This window comes from Camelus bactrianus, chromosome 15 (genome assembly GCF_048773025.1).
Source record: "Camelus bactrianus isolate YW-2024 breed Bactrian camel chromosome 15, ASM4877302v1, whole genome shotgun sequence".
Lineage (NCBI taxonomy): Eukaryota > Metazoa > Chordata > Mammalia > Artiodactyla > Camelidae > Camelus > Camelus bactrianus.
Window position 1 is genome coordinate 54251898 of NC_133553.1, and position 16679 is coordinate 54268576.

Genomic DNA, 16679 nt, shown 5'->3' on the forward strand with positions numbered 1-16679 from the left:
GCTGCTCTGCTGCTGCTTCTCTGGCACCAGGGCCTTTCCTGCTGTTCCTCTTAGAAGGTTCAAGAATCCTCCTGTTACAAAGGCTGTTTGGGAAGCACGCTCTGCTCCCAGTTTGTCTTTAATGTTATCTTGCAGAGGTGAACCAGGCTGTACTGCATGTGCTCTTATTTTGAAAGAGGCAGTGAGTGAAATACCTCTTTCTGGTTTTATATACAGACTTCACAGGACTCAGATATGAGTCTAGTAAAGACAGGAGACATATTCCCATGACAAGAGAGTATTATCCTGTGAGGAGATCAAAGTTAAGTAATTTGCCTAATGACATACAGAAGTAAGTGACAGAATTATGCTTAAATCTGTGTTTCTAATTGCAAATCTAGGGCTCTGTATGTGATACTAGGCTAGCACTTGGTTTCATTTCATCCACACTTAATTACTTTCTTTTAAATTATTCTCTAATTGTTTTACTCATGTTTATTTGCCTTGTCTCTTAAGACTGTAAACATCTGAAGGCAAAGTCAAACATTGTCAGGGCATTATATCTCCCAGAGCACATAGGATAATGCTCAGAAAATAGTAGATGCTCAGAATAAATTACTGGATAGCATAAGCTTGGTCTTTGTGTTACTAATCTGCTCTATCAAAGACAAAAAAGTCTTCAGTGAGGAAAACCTAACTCAAGTCCCTGCAACACTACTTACTATTTGTGAGATCTTGGACACATTGGTTAATCTAAGGCTTTATTTCTTCATCTCTAAAATGGGCATGGTAAAAAAAAAATTACCTAGTGGAATGATTATGATAATTCAATGGTATAACAGGTAAAGCACAGAAAACATAATATGCTCTTAATATACTAGCTAGCCCTATCCTCATCATCATTTTCTAATAAAATTTCAGAAATCACTTTGCAGGTAATATTTTGCCATTTTACCAAGAAGTCAATTTGCCTAAAAATCAGGGACAAGAATCTGCTTTAAGACTGGTAAATGTGTTAGCAACCAGCTGTCTCATTAACTTCATTAACTTCATGAATATTTTAATGAAGTTTACAGCTCCAGTAGATCTATTTCTTCATTAACATCAGCTGTAAAAACTTAGCAGATACCTGGGAGATGATACAGATTGTCCAGTGGCTCATGGAGAGCTCAGGCATAATCATTTCTGGATGGAGTGGGCATGGGTGTCAGATGGGCTGAGTCGGCATGAACAGGAGAACCAGAGCCGCTGCTTCTGCTCAGCCACTCATTTTTACAAAGACATTCAGCACCACTCAGGGGCATTATCTGCAGCTCTGGGTCCCACACTTACTGTTCTTTAGTAAGCCCATTCTCACACAACAAAAAATAAACCATGCTCCTCTCTTACATAAGAACTAGTCCTTGTTTTCTTCTTTTTGAGGAAAAAGTTTCAAAAGCTCTTTTTATTGTAAATGGGATCCACTGGGGTCCATATTACTACCTCATCATAACCCTAGAAATCAACACTTGTATAGCACCTCATAGTCTTAAAAAAAGAAAGCACCATTTAAAGATAAATTGTCCCATATTTCCACTGTTCTCCCCATTGTATACAACTCAGTGCTACATACATGCTATGCAAACCAGAGCAGGCAGATCTTCCCTCAGACTGCTCCCCATTATGCTTGCTTATCCCCCACCAAGAGTAGAATTCCTCTGCCGACAGGCCACCTGCCAGTTGGAGAAACCTATTTAAAGAATTGATTGCAGTTCAAGGCCTATCTTTCAGCTCCAGCTCTAGATGGTTTATTGTGCAAAATAAAAAGCTTGGGTATTCAGCCGACGGAGAAAGTAGAAACCTCTTTGTTTGTTGACGGAAATAAAATGTGTCTTGTCATAGATGGTGATATCACATATTAATCACCCCTGCTGGGGAACAGGGGCCCTCTGGAGCCGTGTGCCGTAAATATTGATGTGATCACCCTGAACTGGCAGGACGCCTGGGGAGCCAGGAGAGGTCTACATAAAAGGATTTGCATGAAGGTGCACTCAACTGCTTTCCACTGTCCTATTTTTCTGCTTTGAAATCTGTGTATCTCCAATCTGATTGCTTCCCCATTCAGCCTCCCAGAGTTTGAAAAACCTTTCCAGATATTCCAGGAGTAAGGTTGAATCCCCTCCCTCTTTTCAAGAAGAATACAAAATCTTTTTTTATCTTTTACACTTTATATGGTTTTTGACAGAAATCACAGCTTCCCCCAGCTGGCTGCCTATCCAGGGGACTGAAAGGTTGTCTGGCATCGGCTGCTGGTGATGAAATGTCCAGGCTATTTCAGCTGTAGGGGCAGAATTTTATGCTGTGATATTATTTTCTGTTCAGGGGACACTTTCCAATAATCAAGTTGACAGTCCTTCTTAAAGTTACATGCCGACCAGAAGAAAATTGCTCTGTTTCTGAAGACTGAACAAATGCTGATGCTCACAATGGCAAAGTGCCAGTTATCTTGTGGCATATTTGTTGTTGTTTCACTGCTGTTTACAGATCCTTGCCAATCACAAGCCATAGTCTGAATTGTGACCAGACTGAAGTCGAATATAGAGTCCCTTCATTGAATTATAAGGATATATTCAGCAACCTGCACTGTGTATGATTTCTGCAATAATATGTTTTATTTCTTTTTATCTAACAGATATTTACTGAGTATCCAGTATATGTCAGACACTGTTCTGGGTACTGTGGATGGAGGGTTAAGCAAATGGGGCAGACAGACAAGGTTCTCTGATGTCAATTTCTGTTCTCATAGTAGGACCTCCCAAAAGACAAATAAACAAAGAACACATCAGTTAAAGAGACTATTCAGAACCTTGAAGTAGAATGGGAAACTGGGTGGTTACTGTGGATGGGGTAGTCAGCAGTAGTCTGAAGTGTAAATTTTTGAAAGCTACCAGCAGATTACAGATGGTGTGAGAGATTGTCCCAAGCAGAATGTGTAACTCATGCAAAGGTTTTAATGCAGCAATGTTAGGCCCTTTTGAGGAACAGTTTGGTCAATACTTTTGAATATTTTATAATATTAAATGACAAGAGAGGCAAATCTGACTGAAGGTATGTAAAAAGGGAATGCAAAAGAAATTGGGTGGAAGCAATTCTTTAAGAATATTTCACAAAAAAAATAACTGTAAGCTCTTCAACAAAAGCCTGGACAACTAGGACCAAGAGCAGATGACGAGGCCACCCAGTCTTATCTCAGATGAGAATTCTGTTGGTAAGAGAAATTCCAACACATCCTCTATCTCAAAAGGCTCTCCTGGCACCCTTAGTTTGGATGATAGTTCCCCTCATCTGTATTTGTTCTTAGTGCTTGGCATAATAGTTAATAAATATTGAGTGCTCAGATTTTACAGATGAAGTCACTGAGTAATCCATTGTGAAAAACTTGATTCCTTACCCCAAGTTGGAAATCTAGACTAGCTAGAAAGCTGTGTAGAATGTCCTGTCCTGATCTTTATCGCTTTTGCCATTCTGAAGAACTTGGAGAGAGACCTTTAAGGCAGAAGGAGGGATATGATTCAGAATTTTGCTTAAAATTGATCTAGACCTTTATTTTTCAATATTTGCAGATGAACACCTTATGAAAAATGCCAGTGAATAGTAGTAACTAGGCTAACTTAATTTGTCTTTTTTTTTTTTTGTGATCTCATAAATATGCTTAGTCCAGGAAAACTAAAGATTTTTTTACAATGTAGAGTAAAGCATGCTTCAGATTACTCTCTCAGGGAAACATACATTTAAAAATAGGTCAGATTGACTAAATTTGTCTGACTTTTTTACATAGGGGGATTTTATGCGCAGTAAATTTTTGGGTTTAGATGTTTTCCTGGAACCTAATCTATCACATTCCCCCCAAATTTCTGCATGGAACATGAGGGTTATCCTTGGGAAATTTCTTTTTAGAAATGGTCTGGGAAATGCAATTAGGCTTTTTTCAGTGGGGAAGTAGCTCAGGAAATTTTCTGTATTCAGCGTTTGAAAATGACTACTAAAAAAAGTTCTTATATTTAAATGACAATTGACAGCTTAAGAAAGACAGGTTGGATCCCTGTGCCTATCTTCAGAAGCTTAAAGTTAAAGAGATCAAGTAATTCTGACTGAAAGCCATATTAAAAAAATCTGGCTAATGTGGGAAATAGATTATAGAGTCTGATCACAGGCTTTATGCAGAAATTGGATTTCATATATATATAACGTGAATTGCACAAAGCAATCTATCCAACAGGGGAAGAATCTGACAGTACTTAGAGATTTCATTTGGAAGGGTTTGAAAACATTGGGTATTTCAGTTTATTTTAAGTGACAGATGAATTGGAAAAGCTAAATATTTGATATCAAGGATTTTTTAATTGAACAATTATATTAAATTATTTAAAAACTTTCTCAAGCAACTTTGGCAAAGCTGTAGGGCTTTGAATCAATTCTGTTCTTTGCAGAGCATTCTGTTTCTGTTCTGGATTGGTGAGACATTGAATGTTTGTGAATATTTCTGATCTCTACTGAATTTTGATTGAAAAAGAGTAATAGACATTTTGATACTATGTTTTTTCCCCCCCCTTGGGTCTTTTGGCCTTTCCAAAATAGAACTGTCGATTGAATTAAATCTTTCACTGAATACTTTCTAGTTCAAGAGCTTATATTTGAAGAAGCATGACAAAATGAGTAAAACAAGGTCCCTGCTCTTAAGTTATTCAGTCTAGGGGTAGAGGCATCTTTCTATTGCCTATTGATTATCACTATCTGAAATTTCTGTATCTTCTCAAGTTTATTCTGTCCCAAACTGAATTTAATTCCCCTCTTGGTTCACATTAGTGATGAAATATAGACTGAAATATAGAAGTCATTCTTGAAGCCTCTTTTTATCAACCCTTCACACTCAGTCATCAAATTCTTTCAATCTGTCTCTTCAATATGTCTTAAACTTTGTTTTTATTCTCATGTCTAAGGACATAGTTATTGCTCCTGAATTATAAAAATAGTCTCCTAAATAATTTCTGTGTACATGTATGTATATAAGTATAAAGTTATCAACTATCTTTTCTTAAAATGTTTTGTCCTCATTTTAACTAAATTTTTATTATTGTTCACTTGAGAAATAATGCTTGATTATGATGCAAATTTAAATAGGAATATAAATAATAATGACTCCAATTTCTTAAATGATTATGAGGCTCATGTGGTGTTCCCATGGCTTTATGCACATTCTTTCATTCATTCTCACAATAATCATGTCAGGTGAGTACTATTTGTATCTGCAGTATAAAGTTAAGCATATGATATTTAAAGGTTTACTTTTTACAATAAAATATAATTTTTTATGAAAATAGTTTTTATTTTTCTTAGTTCTCAAGTGAAGTATTTGACTCTTTTAGACTAATTCTAATGTATTGCTTGATTGATTAATTGAAAGTTAGCTGAAATGCAAAGTCAGTCAACCTGTGTTTGACAGTGGCTGCCTTTGATAGATTCTTTTCCCTGATTATGTCTGTCATTAGAAAGATACTCTGACAACAGTTATACAATGTTTTATTGAATATTCTACCACATGGCAGGTATTCCCTAAGTTTTTGGTCAGTAAATGAAGCTGAAAGACTAGTTGATATGCTGTTATATAGATCAGGAGTGATGAGAACTAAGAGAGAGTGGAATTTTATATGAAAAGGAGAAGGCAGATATTATGGGCCTATAGAGATAAAGTGATCAAAATTTGGTGATAAAAGGAAGTGCCCAAGGAACTCTGGAACTTTAAAAGCAACTAGGAGAATAGTAATGTTGCTGGTACAGCAGGATGATGATTTTCACAGGCATCTGAAATTGATAGAAGCTTTGGATGTTTGAGTCCAATAATACAATAGTTTCGTCTGTTTATTTTGTTCATTTTTGAAGTGATTATTCTTTATTTCAAGAAATTAATGCAGGTTTCTCCTAGTTGTGTCATACTTTCTAAATAACTTCCAGTCCCCATCCCACTATCAGTATCTATTAAAGGAAAGTCTCTTGTAAAAATAATTTAGACTAGCATGCTTTTTTCTTACAGGCATTAATACTTTAAACAGACGTTTTGATTGCAGAATTGTATTAGTGTGTACAGCTTAAACCAACACGCATTTATTATCTCAGAGTACAGCTTAACTGGGTCCTTTGCTTAGGGTATCATGGCCCACAATCAGTTGTTGTCCAGGTGCTCTGATATTGGGTGCGTATTTATTTACATTTGATGAATCCTCTTGATGAATTTACCCCTTTATCATATATAATGACCTTATTTGCCTCTTGTGACAGTTTTAAACTTAAAGTCTGTTCTGTGTGATAAGTTTAACTCCCCTACTCACTTTTTGCTTTTTCTATCCCTTCGTTTTGAGCCTATGTATATCCTTAAAGCTGAAGTGAATGTCTAGAAGGCAGCATATAGTTGGGTCTTGTCTTCTTGTTTTTTAATCCATTCAGCCACTCTATGCCTTTTGACTTGAGGATTTAATACATTTACATTTAAAGTAATTACTTACAGTTAGGGACTTAACTAATGTCATCTTATTATTTTATGGCTGTTTTGCAGTTTTCTTGTTCCTTTCTTCTTCTTTTGCTGTCTTTCTTTGTGAATTGATGGTTTTCCAAAGTGAAATGCTTTGATTCCCTTCTCTTTATCTTTTATCTGTCAGTTGCAGGTTTTGCCTTGTGCTTAACCACGAGACTTGCATAAAACATCTTATGGTTATAATAGTCTGTTTTAAGCTGATAAGTTAACTTTAATCACATATGAAAAAAATCTACCCTTATACTCTCTCCTCACATTTTGTTTGGTGTCCTGTTTTACCTCTTTTTGTATTGTCTATTCATTAAAATTATTGTAGCTGTATTTATTTTAATTTTGTTCTTTAAACGTTTTTTATTAGTTAAATGATTAACAACACCATTTTACAGTATTAGAGTATTTGAATTTGATAATATACTTACGTTTATCAGTATGTTTTATGTTTTCATATCATTTCATGTTACTAATTAGAGTCCTTTCATTTCAGCTTGAAGAACACCTTTCATCATCTTGTAAGAAAGGTCTAATGGTGATAAACTCCATTCTTGAAAGACAACTTTTCCAGGTAAAATATTCTTGTTTGGTAATTTTTTCTTTCAACAATTTGACTCTATTAATCTCACTCTCTCCTGGCCTGCTGGGTTTCTGCTGAGAAATCCATTGATTTATTTATGGGGTTTCCCTTATATATGAATTAATTTTTCTCTTGTTAACATTTCTTTCTTTCTTTTTTTTTTTAACATTTTTTAATTGAGTAATAGTCATTTTACAATGTTGTGTCAAATTCCAGTGTAGAGCACAATTTTGCAGTTATACATGAACGTACATATATTCATTGTCACTTTTTTTTTGGTGAGCTACCACAAGATCTTGTATATATTTCCCTGTACTATACAGTATAATCTTGTTTATCTATGCTACATTTTGAAATCCCAGTCTGTCCCTTCCCACCCCCCGCCCTCTAACATTTTTTTCTTCGTGTTTGATTTTAGACAGTTTTATTATAAAGTGTTTGGAAAAGATTGTTTTGGGTCAAAATTTTGGCATGACCTGTTGGCTTTATGAACTTGAAGATCCAAATTTCTCCCTGGGTATAGGAAGTTCTCAGTCATTATTTCTTTAAATAAGCTTTGTGCTTTATTTTTCCTCTCTTCTCATACTGGGACTGCAGTGATGTATAGATTGTTTCTTTTAGTGGCATTCCATAATTAAAGTAGGCTTTTTTTAATCATTTAATTTTTATTGTTGTTCTTCTGACTAGATGGCTTAAGATGATTGTCTTCTATTTCACTAATTCTTTCATCTGCTTGGTTGAGTCTATTGTTGAAGACTAATGCATTCTTCAGTTCAATCAATGTATTTTTCAATTCTAGGATTTCTAGTTTTAATGGTTTTTATTTTTTTGTTGTTCAACTTCTCATTTTGTTCATTCATTGTTTTCCTAGTTTTATTTAGTTGTCTACCTGTGTTTTCTTGTACACTGAATTTCCTTAAGAGGATTATTCTGAATTTTTTTCAGACAGTTCAGAGATCTCCATTTCTTTGAAGTCACTCATGGGTTTTATTAGTTTCCTTTGGTGGTGTCATGTTTCTTTGATTATTCATAATCCTGTGGCCTTGCATTGGTGCCTGCACTTTTGAGGAAACAGACACCTCTTCCAGTCTTTACAGATTGACTTTGATAGGCAGAGAGCCCTTCACCAGGCAGCCTGTCAAGAGATTCTGGGTGGACTGTCTGGTGATGTCCACAGGTAGGCTTGCTGCTAGTGTCCTTGGGTGGGCAGGTCTGGTGCCTGAGTCGGCAAGTGGGCAGGCCTATTTTTTGTGCACACAGGGACCATCATGGTGCCTGGACCCTTGTGGATGGGACTAGCCCTTGAACCTATGGTGATAGGTCTGGGACCTGGGTCTTCACGGGCAGGCTTAGATCGTGGGTCCACAGGGCCAGTCAAGACACAGGGACCATTGGGGTGGGCCTGGAATTTGGACTTACTTCTCTCTCCTTCTCCTATGGGGAGAGTATCTCTCTGTGTGTTGGGCTGCCAGGGCTTAGGAAGGGGTTATGAGAATAATGTGAATCTATCTTTCCTACCTCCTTGATACATCTTTTCTAATTTCTGTGCTACACTCAGGTGCTGTAATTCCTTACCTGGAATTCTTGGCTCTCATAAAATTATTTTTGCGTGTCGATAGTTGTTTAAGTTGATGTTTCTGGGGATAGGACAAGCTTTAGGAATTCCTGTGCTGCCATTTTGCTGAGATTGCTCTCCGCATATTTTAGTTCCTGTTCTTCAATCTCAGATATTATTTCCAAGTATGGTTAAAAAAGTAAGCTAGCTAACCAGAGCCAAAACAAATAAGCAAACAAGCAAATAAATAAACACAACAGAATCTCAAGCCATTAGGAGAGTCAAATCCAGAAGAAGCAGAAGTGTAGTGTGTAAAGGCAACAGGACCCAGTGAAGTATTTATCATCTCAAAGTCTTTTGATGCTTTCCTGCAATCTCCAGTTTTTTCGCGGGTATGTTTTTATCAATGCAACTTGGTCCATGAAACAGGAAAAAGCGAAGATGTCCCTTGGAAAGATAACTGTCTGCTCATTAGGTGTTTAATTTAAAAAAAAGTTTTATATTATCTTTCTTTTGCATTTGATTGCTGAGTAATTGAGTTGTGAGGAGATATATTATTGAGTGAGGAGGAGAATCATGTGAGAACAATCACAGATCCTTTGCCTGAAATTTCTTTTCTTTTTTGATAAATGCCTTCAGTCCTCATAAAGAGTCTTGTAGTGGTGAATTTCAAAATTTCTAGTTGTGCTTTGATTTATTAAGGTAGTAACATGAGAAAAATCAAGTTGTAAAGATGTTATAGAAAAATTTACCAGTTAGGATTTCCTTTTGTTTACCTGTTTAGAAGAAAGATTTGTGATATTTAATTATCAACTGAAAATGCTATCTACTGATCCATTAGTTAGGCATGCAACTCTCACCCTTTTTATCAAGTTTAAATAAAACAGACCCAAACTATTTTTATTTGATCTGAAAAATAATATTGCAAATCCTGTCTAGAATCTTTGAAAACTGATTGAGGCTGTATTTATGTAACTCATGGTGTATACAAAGATTATGGACTTATACAGATAGCAGCTTTGGAAGGATTATTTTAATTTAGAAGTGTCACACCTATGAATGAATCACTTGATGGCTGAACTTATGATATGACTAACACATTATTTGCTAAGTATTCAACTTCTGTGTTTGTGTATGAATAGATAGGTTAAAATTTTATTTAATAGTGAATATAGTTGTTTGGATAATATTTTCAATCTCTCCTTACTAAGGATTGATGACATCCTTAGATACATTAGGTCCAGAAAATATTTCTGTCATGGTCCTGAGTATGTCATGTTTTGATGTTCTGAGTTGACGTTATCTCAAGAAAGTTATTCTGAGTTTCCACCCTGATAGAGGTTATGTTGAGGGAGCCATTGCAGATTGTATTCAGTCTCTTTTTGAAGGTTCTCAGCTGTATTCCTATGATCCTACCTACTGTTTTGCCTAATTTTCTTTTTTTAAGGTGTTTGAGATGTTAGAATACAAGGAATTTTTGTTTTGTTTTGTTTAGTGTATTCTTCGCAAAAGGCTATGTATGACTGCCCTAGAAAGTAATCATTTCTCTGTGCTGTTCAGACAGACATTCCAGGCTACAGATTGTGTTCTCATTATTTTGGAGGAAAAGAATGACTTCTAGGTTGCATGTTCTGAAAACAGTGGGTTGCAATATTCATGAAACATTAAATCAATATTCCCTCCAGTTTTACTATTGAAGTACCAGGTAAACTATTATTTACCTGGTTCATTCTAATGTGCTTGTGAGATGACATCTACAGGATTTGTAAGTTTTTTAAACTAAAGAGGAAAATTGTATCAGTATTCATAAGTGCTATGAAATGAGGCAATGTGAAGACAAGATCTGGGCGCTTGAATATATACACCAGAATTCATTCCTTCTCCTCACTCTGTTCATTTCCGTATACCTAGATCCCTATTCTTCCTCTGTACCTGACGTCTTTTCTTTTATCTTGACTGTTCTCCCTTCTACTTCTCACAATAATTAGATAACATGTAGCTCTCTGGCCCCAGATTTAAAATTTAATAATTTTGTTATTTTCATCTCTTACATCCTGTTTAGTAATTTTACTTTAGGAGATAGTACTGAAAATAATCCCTTCAAGTTGACATGCTAGTAATAGCATTATACTTTGAGTTTTTTTTTTTTTTTTTGAATTGTTGACTTTTAAAACTAAAAACTAAAATGTTTAATTTAATTAACCAATTAATTTAATTTAACAATTTAATAAATTGTTTTAATCTAAGTGATATTTTTTGGAACAGAGGGGTCATATTGGCTCCATAGTAAGTCAAATATAGATAATGATAATAAGTTAACAATCCTTTACCTGTAGGATATCTGCTTAATTTATAGTAGTCTGGAGAAGTAGCTCAATACCTTAATCTTCCTCTTTTTAAATAATTGCTTGGTGTCATGTTCCATTAAACCCCTGCAATGTGAATTTGAGCTCTAATAATAAATAATAGAAATAGAAAATAATAATGAGATATAGATAAAATCTTACTATTTTAGCAAAGGTATGTTACATGAACTTCTAAATTTTCATATTTTATAAGGAATGTACTCTATATAGAATTTACAGTGGATGCTTTTAATTATATCGAATGGATCCTGAAGTTAAATGTGAAAACTGTGGAAATAGCATAACATGATTAGTTATTAACATTAATTGAGCTCTCATTATGTGAGATGCATGGTACAAAAGAAATAGAAATTCAGATGCAGGCTTCCTTGCAAACTAATCATCTAATCGGGAGATAGAACTCGTAAAAAATTGTACCCAATCCTGAATTTCCATGCCTAGATATCAAAGGACTAATGTTATTAAACTTCATATTTGTATAATACTTTGAAATGTATAATCTGTTCTCAAATATGATATCTCTTAAGATCCCTTAGGATACTGTGAGAACTACAGGGTGTGGTAAAAGAGCATGAACATTGATTTCAAATGGAGCTGCTTCTAAATCCTGCTCTGCCTCTTAGAGATGGAAACATCTCTGTGCTTCTGTTTCCTCATTTGTATAATGGGGCTAATACCATGCCTTTTAGTGCTGATTTGAGGGTCATAGGAAATGATATAAGATGCTCCTTGTAAGATGGTAACCATTCAGTAGGTGACCAAAAAACATGTGCTCATCTCATTATCCTTATTTTGCAGATGAGGAAACTGAAACCTTTGCTTGGGACCAGGTCCTTGGTCTCCTGAACAAGATCAAGGGGCCCTGTTCATTATACCGCATTGTTAGGATTGTCATGTGTGCTTAGTGTTCTGAAGGCTCACTGGAAAGAGCACCTTAATTCTGAGATTTATCAGTTCTTGTTATTGATCTGCTCTAGAGATTTTGCATCCCAGTGCTCACTTTGATAAAGATTACCTTATTTGATAAATTAAAATGTATGTATCTTTTGTTCCCCATCCACAGATCAGTTTTTTGGCACTTGACAAAGTGTTTGATTCTTTCAGCAACACTATGAGGTCCACAGATTACGTTGTATCTTGTATATCTTATACAAATTCATAAGTATCATTGCCCATGTCTGTACCATGTATCAAAGGGAGTTGGCAAGGAGTGGAGGTGACTAGAGAAAAATAATAAAATCAGTGGGAAGGTAGTAGGGCCTTACAAAGGTCAAACACAGAGAAAAAAATAACAAGAAAAATATGTGGGTATGTGTATTGGCCAAGGCCATGAATATGCCCAAATTAGTCAAGAAACACACCAACTTAATGGAAGATGTGGAGCTAACCATACATACACAAAGTGTGGGCATGTGACCTGCCTGGGCACATTCCCTAATTTGATATATTTCTTTGGAAGACCCAATGTGTTACTGATACAGAAGCCTACTTACTGACCTTAAGGGAGTCTTAAGAAATATAACATTAGCTTTATATACCTTTATCATCCTTATCAAATGTGTTTTGTGTAGATATACTACCTTTTTCCTGGATATCTTTGGGACAGATATATTGAATAATACTGCAGTGAGATTTGTCCAAGTTCTCTAGGTTTTAAGAAGATGGTGTCTGTCTCTAAAGTTATTAGAAAAATGATCGCTTTTGTTCATGCCTGATTACTGTATATGGGAACTAGAAAGAAAAAGAAAAAAAAATTCTAGAAATAAAATTGTCTTCCTACATAGGCAGCTGGAAGGGAGACTTCCCACCTACAAATGTCTTCTTTAGAATACTTACAAGACTTTTTCTAAAATGTAATATAGCAATGTCTTTGTAGAGTTTTCCATTGGATTTTAAGTGAACAGAAGTCAGGGAACTACTGAAGAATAAACAGATTTTTCTCCTTAAAGTGAAAATTCTTTCCATTGTTTTGGCTTGTCTCCATTCATGGGCTGCGAGGTTTGTAGTTCTAGCTTCTTAGCAAACTTACTTTGAGAAACAGCTAGATCCACAGTCTCTCTGTGCAGTAGATATTCAGCTGTATATTTCTCCAGATGACCAGTGCTTTGAAGAAAGCTAAAATATTTTTGAAGCTCAGATGCTCACCTGGGAATATCTGAGATTCTGAAGATTTAATAGCAATGCGATATTCCCCGAAACTCTTAAAGTAGAAAAGTAGAGATATTTTTTAGATATGTGCTGAGTTTATGAAAATAAATATAGTTCTTTGCAGTATAGCAGTCATATCTAAACACCATAGGATATTGAGCTAGAATAACCTAGAGATCATTTATTTTAACTCCTGTTATCACAAATGATGAATGTGAGACTCAAAACGGTGAAGGTGAAGGTGCAAAGTTATATAACTAGTTATTGGTCATAACCACAAATGAGTCATAATCATATCTCAGGCTGTTTCTTTTTCAGTGTATGATGCCTTATGCACACCTCTCTTTGAAAATAGGTATTTAGCCCAGAAGAAGAATTTCCTTAGAAGTCTAATTACGTGAGGATTACAAGTCTAAGAGATAGGGATAGCTCAGTGTCAACTCATTGATCTGGTGCAGAGTCTCAATGAGTGTAATTGCTATACAATTACAGAATCATCAGATACCAGTATTAGGTCTTTTCATCTTAATTATTTGTAGACAAGGTATTTTATTTTCCTCTTCATATACAGACATGACCTAAAAAGCCCCTTACTTTTTATACTTCTTTAAAAAATTCCAGATAGAGATTCGGTTTTCTCACTGGCATCATTCTATGGAAAACTCATTTTAACCGTTGAGAAATAAAGTGGCTTTATTCCAGCCTCCTTGATGTCCCCTGCTGGGACCTTCCCAAATACCAGAATCACATAGAGCCTGAAATCAATTATGGTTGACATAGGTATCATGTTGTAATCAGACTATATAATTAAACAGTTTAATTAACATTGCTTCATAATGTTTGCTAACAATGAAACCAAGTGGTAGCTGGATTCTTTCAAGAAGCATTTAGTACAATTCTGGCAAACTGAGGAGAACTTAGATGCAAATAAAAATCACAGTCTTTTCACTTTGCATTTTTAGCACATGCCACCTTGTACTTTATTTATCTCATACATTTTTGTTGAAATTTGCTAGGATATGCAGATAAATTAGTTAGAGATTGAACTATAAAGAAAAGAATATAGATTGGAAACGTGAATTAATGTGAAAGACTTACTTTAGAATTCATACTTTAAATATCCATGTTCAAGTTCTTTTTTGAATGAGTTCTGTTTTATATGCAAATTAGTGTTTCTATGTGACAGTTTGATTTTATAAATTATGATATGACTTTGCCTCTTTGATTCTTAGTTTTCCCATCTGTAACATGGAGATTGTGATAATTCCAACATCTCTAGAGTGTTAGATAAAAAAACAAACAAAAACTATGTACTTGAAAACATTTTGTATGTTTTCAGAATACTTAGGTATATATTTATGATTACGTACTATTAAGGAAGCAATTTGATGAAATGATAGCTAGTTTTACCTCCCACTCCCAAATTCTACAGCACCCACTCTGTATCATCTAACACATCAGCACTTCCTTAAGGAGCCAGTCTGTTTGTCTCAGGCCAGTGGACTTACTTTTCTCTTGTCTTCTACCCGCTGTAGCATGTTAATTAAAACACTGATCATTATTTATTTTTGCATTTCCCTGCACGTGTCTAGCTCAATGCCTGGCACTCATTCAGTGAATAATCTTGTTGCTTCCAAACCAAGGAAGTTTATACTGCTCTGTAGCTATCTTTGTATAGCATATTATGAAGAGCCAATACATTCGCTGATCAAGTTATTTAAAACCTTACTTCTAAGGTCAAATTCTTAGTCACTTCTCCATCCACCAATTTTTACTATTTTTCAAAAAAAAAAAAATGGAAGCAGGAAACATCACTGAGCAGTCAAGGAATGGGTCGATGACTGTAAACGTTTCCTCTCTCTACTCCTGATAACTTGGTAGCAGCTCTCAGTTCTTAACTGTGTATTGGCCAAGTGTTGAAATGTCTCTGTTGTTGAATTTATGAAGCAAATCTTGGTTTTCATCTCTTCACACCCGATCACCCACATCCACTAAATAGAATGACAGTAGTTACCATGTATCTACTTCCTTGTAAGAACCTTTAAGATTGTCTTTGCAAAGTATTTTGAGGCCATTAAGAGAGAGATACTCCAAATATATACTGGTATTTTCTCTTCCTAAATTTCATTGCTCATCTTAAAAGTTAACGTTTTCTTTTTGGCATTGTTGGGGATAGTATTATAAACTAGCAGACAACTTTTCAGTACCATGTTGTCAAGCCCCCATGCTCTTTTATTGAAGGAAGAGGAAAGCATCTAAATTTGTTGAAATATTGACTTCGTTCTCAGTAAAGTTCAAATGTCTACAATGTTGTCTCTGAAAGCATAATACGGAAACAGCACAACACTCTTTAGAAGATAAAGTCATTCAGAGCAGCAACTCACAGGCGTCAATGGTAGTCTCCTCTCAGAGCTCAGATGCTCCTTTGTTATTAATATGAGGGTTCTTGTTCTCAGCCTAACCGTTTTCCTCTGGGGCTCTTTGGAAGAGAAGGTAAAGTTTCTCACATGCTTTGCTAGCCAGGATAAGCCAGATAAAAAAGAAAACACAGGCAATTTTCCTGGCACCATTCCCATTATCTCAGTTATAATGTAGGTATTTATGGTTCACATGGCCTCAGTGCCTCTTAGTCTTCTAACAACACCCCTCACTATGTTTCCCTCCTCCATCTTTTTCTTCCAATAAGAAGTCTAATCTTTTACAACAGCTTCTCAGAAACTTTCACTGACACTCCCTGCCTGCATATAAAATCTGAACATCTTAGCCAGGCATCCAAACCCCTCCATGGGTTGACCCTAACTTACTTCCTGGCCATAAGTCTCATTTTTACGTTAGGTGAATGGGTGTTCTCCACAAACTATTCTACTCAATGCTTATTTAAACTGTTCTTTAATTTTCCATGTTGTATATTTTTGCTGTTTTCCAGCCTCTGCTTTTCCTGTCACCAGAATTATAGGCCTTGTTAAAATCCCTCTTTTTCAACCAAGCTAGAGGGGAAGTGGCCCCTATATTTGTGACAGTTTAGTACCACCCTTTAGTATAGCCTCTATTGTTAGTATTGTGATTGTTTCTGTATGTGTCTTACATCTACTGTACCAGAAACTCCATAGGGCAGAGTATTTGGATCAAGCATCCTTATCATCCTCACAAGGTCATAGTCCTAGTCTGTGCTTGAATATGCATTTACTTGAAGATGCCTAACAGTATTTATTGTACCACTATGGTTAGTGTTGCAGGCCTTGCACCAGAAATTTTGAATATGTTCTTTTATTAATTTAATAACTCTTCATGATGATACTGCAAGGTAACTACTTTTACTATTAATTTTTTAAAAAGAGGGAATCAAACTAAGACCCAAGAAGAAAATGAAGTGACTTGCCAAGGTCATAGAGTCAGAGTGTCTGGGACAGAGTTTTGAACAGGTTTGTCTCACTCTGGGAACTTCATCTCACTAATGCTTAGGCAGGGATTCTAACATTAAAAACAAAATAA

At 35.4% G+C, this 16679-nt stretch overlaps 1 protein-coding gene across 2 annotated transcripts in view; it reads left to right on the forward strand.

Annotated features, from left to right (window-relative positions):
- Window positions 1-16679, forward strand: part of CCDC85A (coiled-coil domain containing 85A) — a 1028435-nt gene that overhangs the window by 869012 nt on the left and 142744 nt on the right. For both annotated transcript variants that reach the window (XR_012498971.1, XR_012498972.1), the window contains exon 5: window positions 7032-7109. The gene's annotated coding sequence lies outside the window, so the exon portion shown is untranslated. The remainder of the gene's footprint in view (window positions 1-7031; window positions 7110-16679) is intronic.